At 40.0% G+C, this 17935-nt stretch overlaps 1 protein-coding gene across 1 annotated transcript in view; it reads right to left on the bottom strand.

Moving 5' to 3' along the window:
• Positions 1 to 17935, bottom strand: part of LOC135702705 (uncharacterized) — a 336139-nt gene that overhangs the window by 290665 nt on the left and 27539 nt on the right. The window contains exon 2 of the mRNA XM_065223739.1: positions 1943 to 2487. The gene's annotated coding sequence lies outside the window, so the exon portion shown is untranslated. The remainder of the gene's footprint in view (positions 1 to 1942; positions 2488 to 17935) is intronic.

Raw genomic sequence — 17935 nt, forward strand, 5'->3', positions numbered from 1 at the left:
TGCTGCCGAGAAAACAGACGATCGCGTAGCACACATCGAGAGTGACCTGCTTTTGTCGACAGCCGAGTGAACACTGACATTAGATGTTGTGATGATGTGTTTTACTTGTAAGTGTTTGACACATAAAATCTATCAATTTTGCATTTAGAGCGACAGTGTTAATTGTTTCGCTAACATTTCTACAACCTTAGACGACAGTCAACACCTCACGAAACTCTTGATTACCACGTCAATCATTCCTAACAGCGAAAAGCACAATCATCAACCGAAACTGATAACGCTAAACTAGATACTATGAAAAGCAAACCTCCCTTGAAGATTGCTTTTTGAGCAGCCTCATATTCCAATCTGAGCGACCCTTGTTCACAATGGGCCCGCAGAAGCAATTCTTTCGACATGACAATACAAAATAAACAAACTCATTCTCGACGATCCGACAGCCGTTTCCGCATTCCGGGCCAATAATATATTCCACCAAGATGAACAGTTCATAAAGCAGAAATAAGAATATCGAAGAAAGTGAACAGAGAAAACCTTCACGGAAGACTCCCATCGGCATCCACCACCACCGTTTCCAATCATTCTAATCAGATATGCGCCTAAACCGATTTCATTCCACAGCCTAAGAATAGATACCCAAAGAAGGTTGCGAAGCGAAAATCTCTGCGTATGGATTGAAGATGCTACACAGTTGCCAGAGCCCGTTGAGTGTGTCAGAAGTGGGGTTTAGACAGCTGCAGGAATGGCACCGATCCTGGGAAAAAAGATTGCCATGCCATTCTACTCTATCGTGGGGATTCATGAGGCAGAAAAGGATAGTAAGATTCAATCCTCTTAAACAATTGTGATTCATTTTCGCTCGTTTAATAGAACCCTTATAATCGTTATCTTCCCATCTTTCGTGCCGCCCTGAGCCAACTAGACGTGTTCTGCTGCATGGTGGCAGTAGCATGTGCGTCAAAGTGGGTGTGTTTCTGTTTGTATGTTTTATGTATGTCGATAGCAATAAAGTTGGTCCAAACGATGGCCCACTTCCGGTCGATCTACCTCCACTGGCTGCTCCTACCACATCTGGTTTGTTCAATAATCTACCAAAGGAACGGTTAAGCTTTCCGAAAACTGGCTCCTCATCGTCAGAAGAGTTGAGATTTTTCTACTATGCTATTGTCTTTAGGCGTGAGCATGTTTGTGTGCGAATGGAAAGGCTTGAAGTATCATCGATGGGTTAACACAGTTCCGTGGAGGCCGTGAGAAGTGGAAAAGCAATATTCTTCCCGGCGAAAAGTTATTATTCACTCTTGTTGGCCTGAGAAGCCCATTTGACGATACGAAGGCACAACACATAATCGATTCCTTTTTCATGAATACATGCTTAAAAGTTGATCCCCTCCTTCATGAGAAGTTTTCACTGAAAAGGGAAAATGGTAACAGTGGGATTTTGAGCGGCTAAATTTTCGATTTTCACATATGGTAAATTATGGCAATATGTTTACCAATTATTGTCCGGGGGTGAATAAGGTTCTTGCACGCTCATTTTTTGCATGAGGATCGTAATGTTTCAGAGCATCTAATTATCAATTTTTAGTTTTCATTTTTCATTTTTCTATTATTAATATTAAATTTCCTATTTTCATAAAATTTATACGATTAAACAACCCACAGTGCCTCTATTTGAGCGTAAAACAAAAAACAGGTGCTGCTCTATTTTCACCTTCTGCTGGTAAAGCTCTTTCCCAAGACCCATCCTAGCTCACAATCTGTATTGTCTTAGTCATTTCCCAAGGACCAGGATCCCCAGACCGGCGGCAGAAGTGTTCACTATTGATCCCCATCCTGTCTTTCTTTCCACCTCATCGATAACCTCCTGCCATCTTCCCCCCGAATCAACCACCATTATCCCCCTCGGTTATAAATTATGTTATCGAGCGCACAAAAACCTTACCTTTTATATCGTTTCACTTTGATAATCCTCTATTTAAATCATAATAAATCCACTTAAACGATTATCCGTCCGTCGTCGTGTGTCCCGGTTTCAAGCTGCTGCTGCTGCTGCTACTTTCACGTTCTAGCACCATCAACGACCATCGACGTCGTCAGAGCCGTCGTCGTTGTTCGTGTCGTAGCCAGTTTCACACCCAACAATCGATGTGGCTGGATAGATGGAGATTGTCTCTTTTTCGTGCCGGTTTTCCGGACGGCTTTTAAAGCCGTTGATAGATGGCTAGATTCCGGTACTTCACACTACATACACTGTTGTAGCTATCAACGCACTGGCATGTTCACACGCACATTGGCTCACTTTTCCTTTGAGCCTTGAAAATATCGGAAAATTGAGTTTTCTAGAACACCACGGACGCCAGCATACTGATTGGTTTAGTAGCAAGGTTCAGTCACTCAAGCGAGGAATGGTATTGATGCTCATGGCTTTGAAGGTGTTTTTTTTTTCTATCCTGTGCACGGTTCGGGTACGGTGGCTCGTTGTAAGATCTGGAAGTAGAACAGATAAAAGGATGCTTTAGCATAAGATGAATGCAATTTCATGAATTTTAAGTTTTAATTAAATAAATAGATGAACAGCTGCTCATTTGCGTTGATGAATCTTCAAAGGTTTTGTTAGCCAAACATCAGGTAATTCCGCTACAAACACGGGCCTAGAACATTTCAAATTCATCAGCTTGTTTTTTCTCTACGATCTCCATACTTGGGAAGGTAAAATGTGCTTCCATTCAAAATCATCCGACAAACATTTACCATTTACACAAATATATGAGTTCTTTAGAAACACAAACAAACATTCACAGAGCTTTGGAATACCCCGTCCGAGATCCGTCCATCAATTTGCATGCGAAACACAAACAGAATTAAACTCAATTCACTAATGGATCCGGTGGGAATCTTTCAAATCATCCTCCCGCCTTCCTAAGTTCTACAACTCATTCGCCATTCGCCCGGATCCCATTCTTGTTTACGTCCCAATTCACGTCAATCACCATTACCTCCATCGAATGGAGATATTCCCTATTCCGACCACTACTTGTCATTTTGCATTGGAAAACGAAAATGGAACTCTATTCATCGGGACGTGCAGAAAAGGGAAAAGAGGTGCTAAATTTTTAATTAATTTTACTCGCTTCACCCGAACTGGGCACAACTTCCATTCAGAGAGTGAAATTCGTGACGGGAAAAAAGGGTCAACCATCCACCGCCATACCTCCAGCAATGGCCATATATCCAAACGTGCGCAATATAAATAATCATAAACTCCCACACCTTGACGCTCCTAGCGGCCGCTGACCGAACCGGACCTGCAGATGGCTCTCTTGTGTTTGACCTCGTCAGCCGACCAGACGTGATTCTTTTTCCCTGGTTTCGGTCGGAAGGACAATTAAAGGATGGAAGTTTGGCAGAGTTGTGTTGTGCCGAGCATGCTTTGGGGGAAATTGATTAAGTCATAAATCAAAACGCACGGTTCGAGCATCACTGTAAGGAGTGGGATGAGTTTTACCCAAACTAAAAGGAAAATGCTGCTGCCTGTCCCCGAGGTGGAGCACAGCCGACGAGTCATGATGGGGAAAAGACCACCGTAGCCGCAGGGTCAAGAGACGAGGGTCATAAGCTACCTTTTCAACCATTCCTAGCAGTGTGGTCAACCACTTGGGCCGCATAATGTTTAAGCAATCTGTCATTTTGCCACCGGATGTGTATGAGGGCGTGTGGTGGCGCGTGACGGGCAAATGGGAAAGTTAGGGCATAAACAGCAAAAAATTATTTTTAATATTACATCCAAGAGGATGTACTTCAATCATGTCGAAAATCTCATGTTATTTTTATGGCCACAAAAATTAAAAAATGCAGTGAAAGCAGCGTAATGTCAGTTCAATGCACTGTATTAATGATAATTTTGTCTTTTTTGGGAAGTAATACAACACCATATTTTTGACACGATTGAAGTGCATACACGTTGATGTGATTTTAAAAATTATTTTTTTGCTGTGTAGAATACGGGGCGTTCTGCAACACCCCTCAATGGCAAGAGGTTTAATAATGGAGTATATTGCCTATAATCGCATATCAATCCCATATGGATTTAAGCACAAAACAGAAGTGGAACTTCGGATCAGAAAGTGGCTCCACTTTTCATTGGAGAACACTAGCGCACCTAGTGGTAGAAGGCACATTATGCCTGCTGTTAAGATAGGCAGCATGCTATGATGGTGTGAGTGCGCATAGAAAGCCCGTTTGGAACGCTATTACAACACATGGCTAGTTGAGCAGAAAAACGTACCACTTTTTGATTCACCGATTTGTTTGCACTTCCCCTTCTGCTCTGTGATATTAGTCAATTTAGATAAAGCAACGCTATCCACTATCAATTGGCATCTATTTTCATATTAAGGGCTGTTCTTTAATTACGTAGACGGTTTTTTTAAATTCTTGACCCTCTCCCTCCCCCTGCACAGACAATTCAAGCTGAACATTGCATTAGGTCCTAAGCAACAATGACAGATTCTTTTCATCGACTTCCTCTTTGCATCCCCACGGCCATGTTAAGACATTGCCAGATAATTTCAGCACACAGATCGATGAAACAAGCTATTATCTAGCATTTTATACGACAATTACGAAAAAAAAGGTTCAGTACCCAAGTTATTAACGAAAGAGGAAGCCGATGAAGAGAATCGATCAAAGTTACTTAGGAGCTAATGCATTGTTCAGTTTGCATTGTTCATTCAATTTTTTTAATTTGTATGAGCCTTTGAAATTGGGCCCCCCTGAACTGTCGACGTAGTTTATGAACAGCCCCTTATATGATAAAACATCGAACTTTGATCATAAAAATGTGAAAACAACATCAAGATAAGTAATCGTATATCAGTCCCATCCTTAAATACAATCGTCCGGAGATGAAGTTACAGATTTGCTAATGATGGTTTCGACTGGTTGATTGGAATTACTTAATAGGGTGGCTTTCTCAGTGTTTTAGTCTTTTAGTAGAAATGATTTGTTTTTTTTTTCGTTCCCGACGTTTCGACCGTTTGGTTTTGGCCTTTCTCAAGGGTTGTAATGTCTATCGCCTCCCGTTAAAAACTTTTACGCATCGTGAACAGCGTACATGTGGATTTTTCGTGACCTGTTGTTAATTTGTAGAATTTCTATATACATATACACAATCAATTGTTGGAGCAGGTCCGTAATTTTCGTTAAAAATTTAAACGGCGGGGAAATTCAATGTGCACTGTCACTATGCTGAGCATCGACTAACACTCCAGTTGATTCTTCCACCGAACTTTGGGGTTTTCGCCTAACCGTCACTAGGAGTCACTTCTTCTTTTTAAAGGAAACACTCTGCAACCTTGGATTTGGATTTATTCTCTTTAAACTTGGGATACGCTTTACGTCTGTTTTTTTGGACAGCTCGATTTGAAATAATTTATTACAAATAATTAAATTTACTCTAAACCTAATTTGCCACTCTATGAAATAAATATGCAAGCTGGTTGAGAACAAATAATAATAGAGTGATATTTTCCACAGCACTGCACTATTATTTTTTTCACAACAGGTCATAAAAATTCACATGTGCTCTGTTCACGATGCGTAAATGTTTTAAACGGGAAACGATAGACATTACAACCCTTGAGAAAGGCCGAAACGACGGGAACGTAAAAAAGAAATCATTTCTACTAAAAGACTAAAAGACGGAGAAAGCCACCCCATAAAGTAGTTACAGTTTTCACTGATATAACATAACATGCATGCTTCAATGCAACTGATTATAAGTTGAAAAAATATGAATAATTGAACTTTTACTTTTTTAAATATTTACATGGAAATTGCAATTTTCTCAATGCCTACTTTTTCCATATGGGACTGACATGGGTTTATAGGCAGTATACATGACATATCAAAATATTATTCCAGTACATTCTTCTTCTATGGCATTAGGCCAAATGGGTCATTAGCATAAATGAGACATTAAAACCGACATTTAATAGTCATCATATGGCATCAGTAATATTCCGATTAAATACAATAGCGAACCGCTAAGAAGCCAGCAAGCGTATGGTACTTTACGGGTGAACGTCGGTCTCTGTTCCACAATTTAGTGCCAATCACCTTATTTCACTCTTATTCCTCTTCGATCCTTGTTTGGATCCTACCCGAGGTAATGGATTCTTGGATATTGATTTGGAAAATTCCTCTTCGATCCTTCAGGTTCTTATAGTAATCTGCTTGGAAGTCGATTTGGATAAAAAATTTACTGCCGCCATGGCACCTAACCGCAAAAGAAAAGAGCAATCTCTTGATCCCTCTTCTGATAAAATTAATTTGAGCAATCAAATTGATTTGCTGTAATTTGTAATCACGCTTACCACTACACCACCGGCGCCATTAAAAAAATATCTTCTCAGTATTAAATTTTATCCTCTTAGAATATTAATATATAATTAAAAATAATTAAAATTCAATTAAAAAAAGAGATTACAATTCAATCACAAATCATTTGAATAGAATCTTAAATGATTCAACTCTATTCAAACAAGATAACTTTTAATTTAATCAACCATGATTAAGCTAGCATTAGTATCAGATGATTATTTTTAGCCAGATACTATAGATTTTTATTCATTCAACATGATTAAACTTTTCCGTGTTCATGGCAAGTTTTGCTATAATCAATCCTTCTCATGTTTATTCGCAAAATTCACATCACTTGAGTAGGAAATCAATTTGGCAAGGTATTTGTGACACTTTCTGGTTGTATGAAACAGGCCCAAATCTGCCCAAATTCACCCGTGAACTTTGTTGTTTTGGCAAAATAGTGAACTTTTCATTCACATTAACGGCAAATAACTTACCAACACTAACGGATCGTGAGTACTTGACCACCTATACATACTCTCAGCTTGGTCTGGTTCTACCACTACATACTTAGGTGTACCTTAGTACTCAACTACAATCAGCTTAAATTGCGATTAGCGTCTGTTGCCTTATGCGTTGTCCGTAGTGGGTGGCGAAGCTCTGTTCATACGGTATAAGTTTGCTGCCTGTGTCTACTAAGGGGACATCCATAAATTTCGTCACCCATTTAAGATGGGGAGATATGGGGTTTGAAGAAACGTTAACGGCGAATGAAAACGACCCTAATTTGAGTTTAATTCACTCATAATTGCCAAATTTGCAGGAAATCATCGATGAGCAAATTTGTCTCATGGTTTCCTGTGGAAAACCTAAAAAATCTGCCGGAAAATGAGGAAATTGACGAAAATTTTATTCAGTCTCGGAGTAGTACCTCAAATTCGGGAATTTTTCCCTGGAAAATCCTGGAAAAACCTGGGAAAACATGAGGCAAATTTACTCATCGCTGAATTCCTGCACTTTATGTGATATATGAGTTGACTAAACTCAAATTTGGGTCTTTCTCATTCACCTTGTTTCAATTTGTAACATAGGGGACTAAGCTCAAACGTGACATCACATTTTTCTACGCATGAAAAAATAGTTGAAAAGCAATTGGATTTCTAACATACTCCCATCTTGGGCGTGGCTAACAGTTATCGTTCATTAAAATGTTAATGTGTGAGTGAGGATTAATTAAAACATGTCTCGGCCGGTTTCATGTAGGAAAATGTGCATGCGAAAGATAACCGTAAACTAATACAAGGCGAGATAGTACAAATCTTGCGTCACTTTTCAAATAGACCAATGTAACATATCCACCATTTTGAGAAAATCGAAGTTGAAGTTCGATCGATTATTATGTTGACTGTTTAGAAACAGTACATTTTGCAATACTATTTTTAATGTAGTCAGTGAATAATAACGTTGAAAATTCAGTAGAAATGGTAAAATCACAATTTTGCTTTGAATTTTATGCTACAACATAGAAAAAAAAAAAACATTGGACGATTTGACTAGTCAAGTTGTATATCGGACATGTTACATTGGACGATTTTTCTCAATGACATAATCAATGAGTATTAGTAAAATTTACGTTTATTTGCTGTTTTTTTAAGTTTCAACATTTGGTTTTACATTTCAATTGGTTAGCCTTTGGCTCTTCATCTTTGTTCAAGTTAATTAATTATTCTAATGTGATGCACTAATTTACAGGATACCCTTTTAAGGGCTTGTTTTCGTTTGAATGTATAAATTTGATAACCTACCTACTTGAGCACAAGAATCCACCTAACTACTTGAACTAAGGTGCCAAATCACGAATGATCTGGTGGTTTGATCGCAGACAGGCGACTCTGAACCTTTCCAGCGTGGACGTCTTTCGCTCCTCACGTGTTTGAAGACCGGCCAGGTGGTGAATCTCTGAATTACGAGTTCGCGGTGGACTGTTAAGGATCATTCTGAAGATCTTGTTTTGGATTTTCTGAAGCTTTAAGTGGTGACACTTAGCACAACTCTCCCAGATTGGCATACCATACTCAATAGCCGGCAGAATGATCTGCTTGTGGACAGTAAACTTGTTTTTGATGGACAGGGTGGACTTCCTGAATGTCAGAGGGTAGAGCAAGCTGATAAAGATGTTACACTTGGTGGATGTCTTGTCCACATGGGATTGGAATAGCAATTTGCTATCGAGGGTGAGACCAAGGTAGACTACTTCACTCGACCATTCAATGGGAGTGCTATCAAGATGGATCTTGACGTTAGCAGGCGGAACAAACCGAGGTGAATTCGAGTGTGGAAACAGAATGGTTTGTGTTTTAGCTGCATTGATACAAATCTTCCAGCGCTTGAAATAGTCGGACAGAACATCCAGGCCTGATTGTGGTTTACTCGCCAGAGCACGGATCACTCGACTCTTATAGATGATGGAGGTGTCACCTGCGAGCATTGACAGGATACCACCACCCGGCAGGGAAGGAACGTCTGACGTGAAAATGTAGAATAGGATAGGCACAAGCAGACTACCCTGAGGGATCCCTGCATCTACGTTGAACGTATCAGAGGGGACATTGTTCAAGTAGACCTGGAATGATCTGCCCGACAAGTAGTTTTTGATGATCTTCACGAGATAGATCGGAAATGTGTATCGATGCAACTTGAACACTAGACCATCATGCCAGACATTGTCGAACGTCTTCTCGACGTCCAACAATGCCATGGCAGATGTATTGAAAACGGATTTATTCCACTTGATGATGTTAGTAACTCGTGCGAGCTGGTGGATGGTAGAATGGCCTATCCTAAACCCGAACATAATCAATGAGTGTTACATTAGACGATTTGTTCTACATGGTACTTCACAGATTTCATAGTAGAGTTTCTAACTTTAGATTGGTCCCGCCTTAAGAAAATGAGCACCAATCATGTTAGGCGGTCCGAATGACCGAAGTAACCATCATGAACCCAGCATTTCAAACTGTACATTGGACAGTTTTTGACCAATGAATATCTTAAATAAATGAAAGTAAATTTGGATGGGTGTTTTTGCATCATATACAATGATAGAAGAGCAATAGTTTGTATCGCTTAACTCGATTTGCTTACATTTGTTACTTAGGAACTTTTCAAAAGTGACGCGAGAAATTAGATACTCCATGGAGAATAAACATAAACAATCGATACTGTGTTGCCAGATCAGCTGAAACGTGTAACTATGGTTAAACGTTTTGACGTAGGACTACGTCTTTGATTTCTATATGGGGGTACACTTTGTGAAAACCGAAAATGGAACATGTAACAAATTAAGAAAGATTTTGAACGTTAATAACTCAGCTGCCCCTGGTCCAATTTCAATAATTTTATCACCAATCGATCAGAAATATGGCTACGCATTGATAAAAATGCTTCTAAATGTTGATTTTCAACAAGAAACTATTGAAAAACTGGTAAATGTTCAATATTGTCCAAAAGCGTCGAATTAACTAACAAATCCACCAATTACCTACATGCATATGCTGCTTCCCCAGCACAGTCGTCAGAGAGTAGTAAGTAGACGAAACAAGTCGAAGTGGCTTTCGCCTCCGATCCTCGGGTGCGTGCGAATAGGGAGGATGGAATTGCGTAATACTTTACACACTCATCGCCATGTTCAGAACCAAACGCAAATTCTTCGAGATAACCACCATCCGTCGTCTGGCTCGCCGTGGCGGTGTCTGACGTATCTCCGGTCTGATCTACGAGGTGTGCTGAAGGTGTTCGTGGAAAATTAGGTCCGTGATGCTGTCACCTACTCTAAACACGCCAAACGTAAGTGGCCATGGATGTCCTCTTCAATAAAACGGCCCTTTTCAGGGCCATCAAGCTTACATCAGTAAAGAGTTGGAATAGAATTTATCTGTGCTTGTTTGTCCATATTCAGAACCACAAGCCCCCAATGACCACACAAACTTGGAAGCAGGGGTGCAAGTGATTTTGATTGATTCTCGTAATCAACTTTCTTTTTGAAAAAGATTACTACAAATTTGGATCGCCTACAATTCAAAAACGGAAAGAGTTGAGATAATAGATATTTCAGGCATAACATTTGATAACGGCACAAAAGCATTTGTAAACAAACCTTCTAAGGCCCTTTACACGCGAACCAAAGTACGCCCACGATCCGCCCACGGTCCGTTCGATGACCTGTTCTCAACTGCTGATCGGTTTTGATTTAGAGCAATGCAACAGATCCAGAGAAGCTGATCTGTTGCGAGAGACGTGACGTCACGGATCCCGATGGTCGATCACATTGGATCTTTCTACTACCTAACCCTAGCCTTACAGAAATACATGAGAACAATAAGTTTGCTTGTCGATCGATATCGTCTATCCTCATGGTGTGGTACATAAGGGTCCAGAACAATAGCCCAGACGTAAACAACTCCACCGGCGGTTGCACAGACAGACTATTGTGGTGGCTAGCTACGGATAGTGATGACCAGAGTTGTAGCTTAGTGGGGATCTCGCTACCGAACAGTTTCTTCTACAAAGTTGTTCCTTATAGTCAGGCCCTCATTTTTATGACAATGAATTCTAGGGAGGTTCTTATAATCATTAAAATCAAAAATCTAACTTTTTTGTTTGAAGAAATTAAGGTATATGTACATTCGTAGGCAAAGTTATAGCTGAACTAATTTCAAGCAAATTGATTTGTAAAAACTTTCTTGTACCTCTTAAATTGACCGATTTAGAGCTATTTTCTTGAATTAAATTAGGGTGTCCCTAAAAAAACAGTTGTTTTGCTCTAGTTTTCTTATTTCAAATTTCTCAGCTGTTCAAAGTTTGTCAATATCTTTTGCCAATCACAAGTTATTGACGTTTTTCTACTAAAAATGTGTATTTTTCTATATTTATATGACTCCAAAGATTCTGTAAAAGGCAAGTATGCTAGACGCCAAACAAGAGTAAACAGAGTTACTGGATAAGACAATTTGTGTTTTGAGAATAGTAAGTGTCGTTAGATTTGTTCCCCATATAATTTCAATAAAATTTACCGCATATATCCAGATGAATAAGATTTGAAGCAACAATCTAAATACAACTTAAGATCTCAAATATGTATAAAAAAAAACCGTGATATAACTATCATCAAAACATGGCCAAAATAGGTGTGCTTCCCCTATGTACTATGAAGAGAGTTGTGTTGGGTTATTGCTATAAGGCTGTTGTCAGTTCACTGGCTAGGTTGGATGTTACCATGTGAAGAAAATTGTATAAACAAACAGCAATTTAAAAAAATCTCCTCTCCCAAATTTTAAGCCACCAAGCATACAACTATGACATGGGGTAATTCAAGCGAGCAGTTGCTTTCATAACAGTAATTTGCATATTATTTTGATAGGTTCTCGCAAAAAATTCACTTATGCTTGAATGGATAAATTAGAAAAGAAGGACTACGCTAGAAATCGAGATCACACACGCACCGTTCATATATAAAAAAGAAAAACATCTTCTAGTAAGCTGAAATTCGAAGGAACAAAAACGCCGAGATTTAATGAACATTATTTAAATATTCTCACACCATTGCATCAGACATAAAGTACGCTTCCATGGACATCCGTCAACAACAGCAGTGCACAAAAAAATCAGGAAAACATTTTCCTCACCTGGCACCGAGAAATTTCAGCACCTTTTTGCGATTGGCACCTTTTCCAACACGAGGCAAGACGAGACGAGGTGGTGGTAGTAAATTTGCAGGGTGGAAATTTCCGGCGGTAGTTATGTGCGAATTTTTCATTCTACGCCACCCCGCAGCCGCCTCCAGCCCGACCGTACTGCGTTCCAAAAAAATTCACTCGGCCGGAAATGGAAGCGGGAAAAGAGTGATCCCGCGTGCGCACCATCGGCCTTTATCTACATGTTAACTAACAGGTAGGCGCGTGTCATTCCACGCGTTGCCCCTCGAGTGAGCAGATTCAGAGTAAATGAGCTGTAATTAAATAATTGATCGCGCTGAGAAAAACAAATTATATTCATTATTATTATACAATTTTATTATGTTTGGATATGGAAGCGAGCGCAAGGGAGCTCTATTTGCTGTCTCCAGGCCCCTGTGAGGCATTCGTCAGGTTGTTTACCTTTCGAAAGGATGGAAAGAAGAGTACTGAAGATCTTTTATTTTAGTGTGAGTATCTAGTGAAAATGTGGATGCTGATAGCAACTGCTATCTGACGAACCCTTTCGGCTCTCTAGTATGAAATCCGAGCCAAACTATGATCACGCCTTAAGCTGGATTACTCCTGTCCCAGTTCTTTTTTTTTCGGCATACGAGTTGCAGTTTCATTTTATGCTTCATATGTTGATAATAATGAATGAAGTCATTTCCCATCCCGGAGGTCCCCGAGGGGAGGCAGGCACACCGTGATCCAACAATCCCATGCATTCGTTCGTTCGTTGGCGATGCTGATCTGGAACTCATTCACTTTTGCACGTGGGTTGGGTGGTTTGGTATGATGGCAGCTCTTGGGAGCCAGTGAGAGCCATCCGTATGTTCGTATTCATACCGAAAGACATTACCAGAAAACCTAGCACACGGTGTGGTGCGGAGTTGTGATGCCCCTTCCCAACCGACTTCCTGGAGCTGAATATGTGAGCGTACATTTTTATCGTCAGTGGGAATGAACAAAAGTGTGTTGTGCAGTGCGAAGAGGAAATAGCTCCTGTATTCTCATATTTGTACCGGCGCCCGTCTGCCATTGTGCCATTTCAGGCGCGGTGAGTATGTTTGTTGAAATTAAACAAATTTCTGTATTTTTTCTGCTTTCCCTTGGATGTGCTGAAGGAGGAAGCATAATGTTGTTGTCTCAAGTGCGTTCCATCTATGTTTGCAGTACAATTGAATCCAGACTGCCGACGATGATGAGGTTTAGTTTTCAAGACTTCCAGGAGCAATTAAGCTTTAATATTACAAACTTCTAAGCCGATCATCATTTCGTCATCTATGCTTCCCAGCTTGAAATTATTCAGTCCACCCGAAAAGCACAGCGATTAAGCAACACCGTCGTCGTGCTCAACCGATTCCGAATCAGTCACAGCTAATCCTATCAGCATGAACAAACAGCATCAAACAAATTTCCCGACAAACAATCATGCGTACACAACTGGAAGTTCGAAAACAGTCGTCATCTGCTAAATGTTCCATTCCAACGCAGGCGAGGAGAGCGATGATTGTGATCTAGACAACAGCACGGACAGACGGGCAAAGAGAATTGTTTATTCGTCAGAGGCAGCGGAATTCAAATCGAAAACTCCGGAACCAAACCAAAGGAACCAACTTGGGCCAAATAGGCGTAGTGACCACATGGTCATCTATAGTCAGGCCCAGCTTGAAACAACATTTACCTCGCGCCCTTTTTCCTCGAGTGGATCAGGATCAGCGTGTAAAAATGTATGCATACCGCATCAGCACCAACGAGCTAACCTACCAACGGGCATCGAAACGAAATCCTTTCATCTTGTGCATAGTTTAGAACTTGTTCTGTTGTAGAATTATGCTGATGCTACTGCTTCGCCTGGGGCTCCATACCGAAACCTTCCATACTATTTCTTGATCTGCTAGTTTCATCCATATGTAGATTGATGAAATTCTTCGGATTTGTGCTCAGTAGGGGTGTTGTAGCAAGGATGGGTTTGCTTTTCAAAGTGGTGAGACTTTGAACCTGTCCGCAGGTGAACGTGAACTACAAAGTAGTTGTATAGGGTAGAGAACTACTTCGGCCTAATCGCCCATTTTGGGCCTATCGAGCAGAAAACATCAAATAAATCCATGATTTCAGAGTTAACAAGTCAATTATGCGTTTGGTACGATACTTTAGTTAATAAGCTACGGAACGAAGTCAATAAGAGCGAGTGATATGATGGTTTGCACCCATTATTCCCAAAAACAAAAGAAGCGCCCCGACCGAATCAATTTTTATCTTCATCCGATAGGCCGAAGTGAATTCATTGGCGTTTAAATGCGTTAGGCCGAGTTAAGAACCCGTAGGCCGAGTTTGGCGTCAACAAGCAGTGTTAGACTTTTGACAATATCTCAACGATTGGTTTCTCTTTATCAAATCTTACGGTACATACGGAAAGGTAAATAAATTTTTAAGCCATCAGTAATAATAACATTCCGTTTGATGCTAAACTGCGCTAGATTAAGAAATGCTAAGTGCGGGTTGTGCTTCATAGGTCGAAAATGGGGTAGTTAACCCTATTACCGGCCACTTCGTAGTTGCTACTCCGTGATTGACAATATTTAGTGAAATTGCTCAAAGATCAAAATGAATGGGCTGCGCTAACCATTATGTGAAATGCGCATATTTCGAAGTGCGATGCAGGCCATCCCCAAGTAACAATCCAAGTTTTATCGTGGTTTTATAGCATACTATAAGCATAAATCATGGTCTACAGAACCGTGATAATACCAAATTTCTTACTTGGGATGTCCTTACAGGCATTGAGGAAGAGATGAATTAATAGGTGCACTCGGTCAACCACTAAGCTCGAGCTCTCTTCATGTAGCTATTTGGTTAGCTAGAAAAGCCAGCTTTTCAGAGAACCTTCTACTACATCCATATTGCCATGAACATCGCTCACTATTTGGTTATGCAGTAGCTTTCCATCAGGTGAGCAATTCCACGCCAAAAGATGAATCGAAACAATTCGACCTTCTCCGATTTCCATGAAACCCCCGGGATAGAACGCACATTTTCATTTTATTTTGAGTTTTTCGTTGAATTTTTAATCCAATTAAAAGATTTATAATGCAGCATTTCGAGTTCAGATGCTATGCTAGAAGTGCTGCACGATCATACAGCAAAACCAATTGAAAACAAATAACAAACATCCTTACAAATGCTCGATCCAAAGCACCTCCTTTCAAAATTCGCTAGTTCAACCTATGGAAAAACTACTTCGGTACCTAGATACTCCACTCAGAGCAGTCCGGAAAGGCTACGCATACAACAAGTGCAATCAACATTTCATCGAAGTTGATTGTTAAGCTGCCTTTTGGATACGCGCCCCATCGCTTGCAGAAACCCGTATCTTGCAGAAAGGTTTCGCCGGCGCGATGCAGCTTTTTCCACTAACTGGATTTTAGAATCCACGAGATATGGCCTTCCGGGCATCAACGAATGCAGTAGCAGCAGATGAAGACAGGATTTTTTTGCTAGACAGATATCCTTTTTTTCCTGCCAGACAAAGGACAACGCCGATGAAAATTGGACAACCCGTTCCGACCGGTTGTTAGATTGAGCGGTAAACGAAACACGGCATTTGCTTCTGGCCTCCTTGATTGGTTCTGAATCGATCCAAAGCTTGAGGTAATCAGCGATTCGGTTTGAGATTGGTAATGGGAACAGAATGGGCCATTTCGTGCAATTTGTCATCTTCGATTGGGTTTTACTGTTCCGTACTACCAATGCATGAATGGTGTAGAACAGATGTGTTTCCTGGAATAGCTTTTCTTATTTGGTTCAATTTTCACCCAGATTAAAGTCAATGGGATCTCAACCATGCTTACCAAATTCAATTATATACCAAATTGGCTGGGAGTGCCATAATGGTTTATTTATACACAGAATGGCAGTCAATAAAAAGAAGAAACAGCTCTCTTGCCGGCATTGTGCTTTCCAAATCTCAGAAGCTTTGCTCGAATCTTTCTCCGAACTTAAGTCTGAGTATCACGTTAAATTCAATCCATAACATTTCACACGAAAAACGAGCGTCGGCAACGTTCCAACGTCAAGCAAATCTGGAATTAATAATCATAACAGTAAACCATTTCAGATCGTTTGAAATTTTGCCGGCTGCTTCAGAGGAATTCACTTCATCAGTGTGACTTTAGTTGTATAGGGCTTAGATATAATGATGAGCCTACTAAGCACAACCCACCCTTTGCCTTTACTTTTCGAACGGGGTTTTTTTTTTCACAAAATGGAATGTTCTCACAGCAGACGCCTTCCAAATTTATGTAACTTTCCGTGCTTATCAAAAAGAGTAACACATTGTTAAGATATTGTTCAAAATCTAACACTGCTTCTTGACCCCAAACTCGGCCTACGGATTCTAAACTCGGCCTAACGCATTGAAACACCATTGAAACGCAATTGAATTCACTTCGGCCTATCGGATGAAAATAATAATTGATTCGGTCAGACCACCTCTTTTGGTTTTTAGAATAATGGGTGCAATCATTCAAATCATCCGTTATTTCTGACTTCGTTCTGTAAGTTTTGAAACCAAATGCTTAATTGACTTGTTAACGCCAAATCATGGTTTTATTTGATGTTTTCTGCTCGATAAGTCCAAAATGGGTGATTAGGCTGAAGTAGCTCTCTATCCAACATGTTACTCTGTTGGAATTTGAGAGAAAATATTCGGAATGACAAAATTGTTAAATGGAAATACCGTTAAATCTTTTTTGTTTTTAATATAACGACATTTAAGTAAGGCTTTGTTCTGGACGCTAAAAATAGGGCACAATTCTGTCCCTTTTTTTTGAAAATTGTTGAAATTGATCGTCGAGAAAATCTAAACAGCTATACACATACAAACATACACACATACACAGACATCTCGTCGAGCTGAGTTCCTTGGTATATGACGCTTGACACTTCGGGTCTTAGATTGAATTTGTGTTTTCAAGTGATTTTATAGCCGTTCTGAACATACAGATTATCAACAACGATCTTCATATTCCACGTGCACAGGTTTTAAGAGATTTTAGACTCCCCCTCCTCCTGCATGGACAGACATCTAAATAAAATTTTGAACATTTGTTTGGATCGTGGACCGTCCCCCGCTGAACTGTCCATATTGTAATTGTTTCAAACGGCCCCATATTTTAATCGTTTCAAACCTAACTTAATGAGCTCAAGCATGGATTTTACAACACTCATTGAATCAGATAACACTTCAAAAAACTGCTATCATAAAAAAGTCCTCATTGGCATCGTAACTAACATCCACATTTATTGCGATGAATTTGATAAGGAATAAAATTTCATATTTGTCCCCAGCGCAGAACAATAAGCTGTGACAAAAAAAACAACCATTATTCCACAAATCCCCCGGACATAGCACCAATTTACCAGTGAAATAACAACACCTTAACCTACCATCAAAAACATCCACCCACCGTCATAATCGATTTGCCCATCCATTATGTGGAGAAAAATTCGAAGGATTTCATCTGACGCCTGTCGAGCGATCCCTCTTCATTCCTCATCGAACGATGCTCTCTTCCTTTCTCTCTCTATCTCTAAAGCCATCATCCCTTCCCGAGCAAAGCCAGATATCAAAATATTATCAATTTAGTTTTTTAATTAGTTTCGATGGAAAGCTTTTTTTATTTTGGGGAAATTTTGTATTCTCGGCAATCTAAATATAAACATTACTCCTATAGTCGCGAGATTACAGAAAACTCCTGCGAAAGACCATACGATTGAACTTGGTAATCTTAAATGTCATGATGGAGGTGTTACCAAATCTCCCTCTGAAACTTTAA

This window comes from Ochlerotatus camptorhynchus, unplaced genomic scaffold (genome assembly GCF_037179485.1).
Source record: "Ochlerotatus camptorhynchus isolate MF236.1 unplaced genomic scaffold, CSIRO-AGI_Acam_v1.1 ptg000196l, whole genome shotgun sequence".
NCBI classification, from domain to species: Eukaryota; Metazoa; Arthropoda; class Insecta; order Diptera; family Culicidae; genus Ochlerotatus; species Ochlerotatus camptorhynchus.